A 7,949-nucleotide genomic window follows, 5' to 3' on the forward strand; every position below is an offset into this window, starting at 1 on the left:
GATGAATTGCCACAAAAGACAAAAACAGTGCCTGATGGTGAGAAATTGCACTCTGTACCACTTGATCGTGTTGCTGAAAGGCACTACCCAAAAGAAAAAGATGAGTGGGGACACTATATCAGTAGATGTAAGGAAAGATTGGGCGATGTAAACGGTCAGGTGAACCCAATTCATTCCTATAACTTTGCTGCTGAAACAGACGACACAAAATTGGAAGTGGACGAACACGTGGGTTCGGAACCTTATGATCCTACTAGTGTTGAAGGATTTAGAGATATGAAAGATCAGGCGGACCCAGTTCATTCCAATACCTTTGATGCTGAAACAGATGAAACTAAAGTAGGAGTGATCGAACACATGGCTTCTGAACCTCATGATCCTACTCGTGTTGACAATGAATCTGTAAGAAACCAGAAATTGGGATACGAAGCATTGGAGCCAAGAAAATGCAGTAAAAACTTGGTTGAGTCAGCCAACATCCCATCTGAAGAGACTGTAATGTTGCAAACCGCTGAGTTTACGTCCGAGAAGTCAAAATGGGATTCAGAAGTCACTGATCATGCCATTTCTTCTGTAGGAGAATTCTCTGACATGCAGCAGACAGTAAACGAGAAACATAACACCGAATGGGACGATGATCCTGCTGCCTTACAGACACATAAGAACGTCACCCATCCAGATAATTTTCCCACGAAAGTATCTGATATGCCTTGGAGTATAAAAGCCTTGTCTGGTACAGAAGAATGGGAAGCTGAACCTCAGGATCGCATCAGTGATCATGTAGCGGTGTCCTATGACAAGCAACAGCGCATATTTGGGCATCGTGTAACTGGAGTGAAAAATTCATTTGACTCGACAAAAATTTATGATGGTTCGTTACACAATGATAAGTTCTCAGGTGAAGCAGGTGAAGTATCGTGGCAGGCGGAAGTAGATAATGGAAAAGAAAAATGGAACACAGAACCTTCTGATCAGGTCAGCATTTATGCAGATGAATCCTATGGGAATCGGAAATGGGAACAGTATGCTGAGGCGTGGAAGGATATGATAGGTGCATTAAAATCGCATGAGGACATGGTCCAGTCAGAGAATTTTGCTGGCCAAGTAGCTGAAGAACCTTGGAAGATGGAACAAACTGCTCGAGAGGAGGAGACGGATTCTGATTCTTTCGATCAAGTAAAAGATCGTACACATGATTTCTTTTATAAACCAATCACGGCGTGGTCTTACTACTCTGACGCATGTAAGGGTGAAAGTGGTACTTCAGCTGCAACATACCCAGTCCATTCTCCAGGTTTTGCAGCTAAAGAGGCTCAAATGGCATGGAAGTCAGGGGAGATTCCTGAGGAAGAAACACCTGACAATGGACCTTGGGACCAATACACTGTTCTGTATGAACGTATGAAAACTGAGAGTCATCCAGTTCATGTGGATGGTTCTGTCTCCAAAGCGCTGGATTTGAAATGGGGATCAGGAGAGGAATCTGAATATGAATCTTTTGATGATCTCAAAGTTCAATCACATGAAGCCCATGGAAACCAAAAGGTAACACCAGAACATCACAGTAGTGAGGGGGAGGGTGCCATAGAAAATCAGGACCTAATAGATTCCAAACCTTTCCCTGTGGAAGCTGCTGAAGTTCCATGGGGCTCCAAAGTAGTACATGGGAATGAGATGAACCTTTATGGAACATTTGTTCACGCTGGTGGAGCTACTGATGACTCCTTCAGAATTCAGAGGCCCTTTGAGAGGACCAAACCAATTACTTGGGGAACTGTCACAGATGAAACTTCTTACAAAGTGCATGACGCTCACAAGCCACAATGGGGTGAACATGTGCAGCAAGGTGTACTTGCGGCAGATGAAACAGAGAAGAGGACAGTACCACTTGGATTACCAACGGCTCGCTTCATTTACGATGCTGATGCTTCAACAAGGGGAGAATGGAACTTAGAAGTACGTCAGCCGCCACAGAAGCAACAAATTTTATATGAGAGTCATGACATGAAACCGACAACGCATTGTGAAGACGTCATAATATCAAATTCACGCACTGACCCCTGGAGATCCAAGGCAGACAGTTCCAGGACGGCTAAGAAATGGCGAGAAGGCGTCGAGGACATTGTTCTACCTTTCGAATGGCCAACGAAGAAAAATTTTGCAAGGGTGAACATGCATCATCAGGCCGTAAGCAATCACTACACGGGGAGAAGCCTGTACGGCGTCGGGGACCTCACAGGGGAAGCCGACGAGCATTCCTGGACAGTCGACAACAGACGAAGCGCGTCAGAGGAGTGGTCAGATGACAGCCCCTTGCCCGACCGAGAGTTCAGCAGCGAACGGTTCGACAGCCCAGAATTGTCTTCCTCAGCAGAACAGGGCAGCGGCCAATGGTCCGTTCCTAAGCCACCTCTGCCCAATATGGTACAGCGGCTCTTTCGATTTTTCGCCGAGCCAATCAAAAAGGTAAGTTAGCAGTCACATGGGCGTTTGTCATCCCTAAATTTATGAATTAAAACCGTAAATCATCACAGAACCTTATTAAATTTGCAAGCGAAGTGTATCACCAAATATTTCTTCTTTTGCTACTGAATGTGGATACTTTTTTCGTGTTATCCGTGGCATGTCTAGCGTAGTGGTATGAACACACCTATGTTTGTATTCTTTCTCGTCATACAGCTTTATCTTTGTGTCATCAAGTTAAAATAATTTCGATGTCTGTGATATATCAATATCGGAAGAACAGAAAGAGATATTTTTCCATATTGTGTTAGGCGGTCAAACAAGGGAATATTACACTAAATGGAATATGATGGCATCACTCAAATGAATCTCACGGGGAAAACACCATGATGCATAGTGATAACGTGTGAAGGAAAATGTGCCCTGTCAGCACACTACTACGTACACGTTACACCGAAATACACCACTGGCCATTAAAATTGCTACACCACGAAGATAACGTGCTACAGACGCGAAATTTAACCGACAGGAAGAAGATGCTGTGATATGCAAATGATTAGCTTTTCAGGGCATTCACACAAGGCTGGCGCCGGTGGCGACACCTACAACGTGCCGACATGACCAGAGTTTACAACCGATTTCCCATACACAAGCAGCAGTTGACCGGCGTTGCCTGGTGAAACGTTGTTGTGATACCTCGTGTAAGGAGGAGAAATGAGTACCATCACGTTTGTAGCCTATCGCGATTGCGGTTTACCATATCGCGACATTGCTGCTCGCGTTGCTCGAGATCCAAGGACTATTAGCAGAATATGGAGTCGGTGGGTTCAGGAGGGTAATACGGAACGCCGTGCTGGATCCCAACGGCCTCGTATCAATAGCAGGCGAGATGAGAGGCATCTTACCCGCATGGCTGTAACGGATCGTGCAGCCACGTCTCGATCCCTGAGTCAACAGATGGGGGCGTTTCCAAAACAACATCTATCTCCACGAACAGTTCGACGACGTTTGCAGCAGCATGGACCATCAGCTCGGAGACAGTGGCTGCAGTTACCCTTGACGCTGCATCGCAGACAGGAGCGCCTGCGATGGTGTACTCAACGACGAACCTGGGTGCACGAATGGCAAAATGTCATTTTTTCGGATGAATCCAGGTTCTGTTTACAGCATCATGATGGTCGCATCCGTGGTTGGCGACATCGCGGTGAACGCACATTAGAAGCGTGTATTCGTCGTCGCCATACTGCCTTTTCACCCGGCGTGATGGTATGAGGTGCCATTGGTTACATGTCTCGGTCACCTCTTGTTCGCGTTGACGGCACTTTGAACAGTGGACGTTACATTTCACATGTGTTACGACCCGTGGCTCTACCCTTCATTCGATCCCTGTGAAACCCTCCATTTTAGCAGGATAATGCACGACCGCATATTGCAAGTCCTGTACGGGCCTTTCTGGATACAGAAAATGTTCGAATGCTGCCCTGGCCAGCACATTCTCCAGCTCTCTCACCAACTGAAAACGTCTGGTCAATGGTGGCCGAGCAATTGGCTCGTCACAATATGTCACTCACTACTCTTGATGAACTGTGGTATCGTGTTGAAGCTGCATGGGCAGCTGTACCTGTACACGCCATCCAAGCTCTGTTTGACTCAATGCCCAGGCGTATCAAGAGCGCTATTACGGCCGCAGGTGGTTGTTCTAGGTACTGATTTCTCAGGATCTATGCACCCAAATTGCGCGAAAATGTATTCACATGTCAGTTCTAGTATAATATATTTGTCTAATGAATACCCGTTTATCATCTGCATTTCTTCTTGGTGTAGCAATTTTAATGGCCAGTAGTGTACCTGCAGCAGATCATGAGTGGTTCACCGCTGGCATACAAACTGTCTTTACACAGTGTGATTCCATTACAAACCAGTACATGGTGTACAACGATTCTCCATATTGTGAATCAGGCCATCCGGCATGTCTTGTGGTGATGCCTCCCATTGTTGGACAAGCTCTATCTGTTTGTCAGTAATAGCCTGTGAAAGTGATGTTAACGGCTGCTAGCATTCAACCTAAGACTGGGGAGTGTGCTGACCACTGTAGACGTGTGATGTCTTCATTTTGTAAGTGCTCGTCTACCAGGTCAGTGCTAAGTAGTGAGGCGTTAATACTCATTGGATGCCATACCCATACATACTACGAGGAAGGTGCATATGATTTTCCAGGATATCATTTCTACTGTTGGGACTCTCTTGTCGTATCAGCCACTTTATGATAAAAAGCATTCTAAAGCAAAGATCGCATAAATATTTCTTTATTTTCAACAACCGATTTCGACAGACTATTATCTTCAGGTCTTCAAAGTCAGTTGAAACTGGTTGCTGAAAATAAACAAAAGTTTGTGTGTTCTTAGCTTTAGAATGTTTTTACCAAGTAAAACAGATCGCTCCTTCTCATTTCTCAACATGAGAAAATTCAATCGTTTTATGATAGTTGGGTGCCACAATGGTGAAGGTAAACCAACAAAAACAAGATTACTAGAAGGAAAAACAGCTAATAGGGAACTGCATACCGCAAACTAAAGAAATGTAACCAATTTCACAGATCAACTCAGAACATTTGGCCTTGGCAGAGGATTAACTATGATTCAGTTGCTCCCAACGGGTCCCTAAATGCAATAGTACTTGCCGGTACATACGTTACAAAACTTTCTTGATCGGGGGGGTCGTCAGGTAGCCAACATTGAACGACGCCACGCTGGAGTCAACCTGGACAGTAAATGTCGCAGGCTGTGACTCTCCAGACGCTTTGCGTATCGCTGAAATGCGTATCTCGTGACGAAAAAGTGAGATCGCCGATGAAAGACAAGCAGCGGATAATAATGAAACCTCTTGTATGTGCAGTTCTATTTAACTATTCGACGTTTCCTCTTCTGTACCGCCAGAGTCACCAGTTTTCGTCCTATTTGTGCCATAATAGGTCAGAGGTAACATGTTACTGGACTAACGGTGAGAAATGTTGCTGCTTCTTCGCAGTTCGTATTTCCTCCCAGTTCATCGACGATTCTCTTTCGCCAAAACTGTTCATTAGCTTTCGTGTGGGCATCTAACAACCACCCTAGGTGGATTCCATTGGCTCGCCGGCGTCGTACAACTTCTCCACATTGAACATGAGCTGCGTCAAACATCGTTTGAGGCAGCAATACCATATGGGGTTTATAATCAACGAAACAGTGTTATGCGCTTTAATTGCAACCTACAGCCTCTAGATTTCTGATATCTATTCACATTAAAAGTATATGTAAGGGAACCAACAACATAGCAGATGTGTGTGACTGTCCTCGGTTCCAGAGTTTGTCGCATCTGACGAGTACTGAGAAAAAAGCCGTTGATGGACGATAATCATCATCATGTCATCGAAAGTTTTATGGGACGGGATTCACGGCTGTCTCGCTAAAGGCAGGCCTCGCGCAATGACGTCTGTATCTCACTATGGGATATGCCGTGGCAGATGTACACCTAATATGTTGCTGCCCCCGATGAGAACTATCGCGCTACCACATCGGTCACATTTTGTAACATGTGGAATTGTAACACGCACCAGAAACGAACCAAATAAATTGACAGCGAGAAACAGCCTCCAGACCAAATTGCTACCCTTCTCTGAACACAGCTCTACTCCACTGTTCTTGGTTCCTGTCGCGGCCTCTATATTAGGAGAGTATGTCTTCTGGGTCGCTCACCATCCAGAGCAATTTCTTGAAGCTGACGACACACATTCTGACATCAGATGGGTTTGACCCACAAACTGCCGAGAGGTCTCTGACCTGGGCAGCTGGTGAACATGTTAGATGTCCTTGGGCAATTTTGCTTTGAACCTCGTCGTCGACTGAGTGTTGAAACCCAATTTTCTTTTCGTTTGTAGGCCATCCGACTTCTGACTGATTTGATTAAGGTCACTGCGGCGTCCTCTTCTGCGGAAAACCCTTCGTATCAGAGTAGAACATGCACCCAACATCCTCAGTTATTGCTTTATGTGTTCCAGACTGTATCCCCGCAATATATTTGCCTCCCTATCTCACTTTAGTACCATGCAGGTAATTCCCTGATGTCGTAAGACAGGCCATATCATCCTCATATTTTTTGTTCTGATTAGTGTTTTCCAAATCTTCCTTTCCTCGCCGATTTTGCGTATAACCTCCTCATTTCTTATGTCCATTTAATATTCAGCACCCCTCTGTTAACCACTCCTCTCTTTTCCAGTTTTCCCCCAGTACATAAATCACTTCCATAAACTGCCGTACCCCTGCCATACATATTAAGGAATTTCGTTGTCAAGTTGATGGTTATGTTTCATGCTAGATTACACTATTTGATCAAAAGTATCCGGACACCTATTAACAGGCATTAATCAACTGGGTAGGCAACGGCCTTGCCGCAGTGGATACACCGGTTCCCGTTAGATCACCGAAGTTAAGCGCTGTCGGGCGTGGCCGGCACTTGGATGGGTAACCATCCGGGCCGCCATGCGCTGTTGCCCTTTTTCGGGGTGCACTCAGCCTCGTGATGCCAATTGAGGAGCTACTCGACCGAATAGTAGCGGCTCCGGTCAAAGAAAACCATCATAACGACCGGGAGAGCGGTGTGCTGACCACACGCCCCTCCTATCCGCATCCTCATCTGAGGATGACACGGCGGTCGGATGGTCCCGGTGGTCCACTTGTGGCCTGAAGACGGAGTGCTAATTAACTGGGTGCTGGGGCACTTTCTTCCTCAATAGCCGAAAGGAGAGAAGGTAGCGATGTGGGACGTTAGGTCTGGACTGAAGTCGACATTGTAATTCGTCCCAAAGGTATTCCATTGGCTTCAGGTCAGCACTCTGGTCACCACCATCCATTCCAGGAATGTTAATGTCCACAAACCATTGCCTCACAGATACTGCCGTTCTACATGGTTCATTATCGTCCTAATGCAAACAGTCATCGTCTCCGAATTGTTCTTCTACCGTATGCAGTACACAATGCTTAAAATGTGTTCATATCATTTCCAGTTTAGCGTTTACTTGAACAAAAAAGGGGACCATACCTCACCACGGAAAACACCCGCTACCGTAACACTACCTCCTCCAAGCTTCACTTTTGGCACTACACATGATGGCAGGTAACGTTCCGGCATGATCCATCAGTTCAAATCACTGGTGTTCAGTCACCCACTGTCCAGTGGCGTCGTATTTTGCACCACCTATACTGTCGCTTAGCACTGACCTCAGAAAGTGCGACTTATGAAGAATTTCTCGCTCATTGTACCCCGTTTTTTTAACTCCCTATGCAGGGTCACTAAGCTGGCTGGACTACTAGTAGCACTTGGTAGCTCACAAGTGATTCCTTCTGCTGATTTCATGCGATTTTATACAACCACCTTCCACAATGTTCCACAGTCCCTGATCACATCACGAACAGTCGACTTCGGTAGCTCCCGAAGGGTCGAAATGTCCC

At 45.8% G+C, this 7,949-nt stretch overlaps 1 pseudogene; it reads left to right on the forward strand.

Annotated features, from left to right (window-relative positions):
- The first annotated feature begins 6,876 nt into the window (after positions 1-6,876).
- Positions 6,877-6,994, forward strand: LOC124712828 (annotated as a pseudogene).
- Positions 6,995-7,949: the final 955 nt, after the last annotated feature.

The sequence above is a fragment of the Schistocerca piceifrons genome, chromosome 8, assembly GCF_021461385.2.
Source record: "Schistocerca piceifrons isolate TAMUIC-IGC-003096 chromosome 8, iqSchPice1.1, whole genome shotgun sequence".
NCBI classification, from domain to species: domain Eukaryota; kingdom Metazoa; phylum Arthropoda; class Insecta; order Orthoptera; family Acrididae; genus Schistocerca; species Schistocerca piceifrons.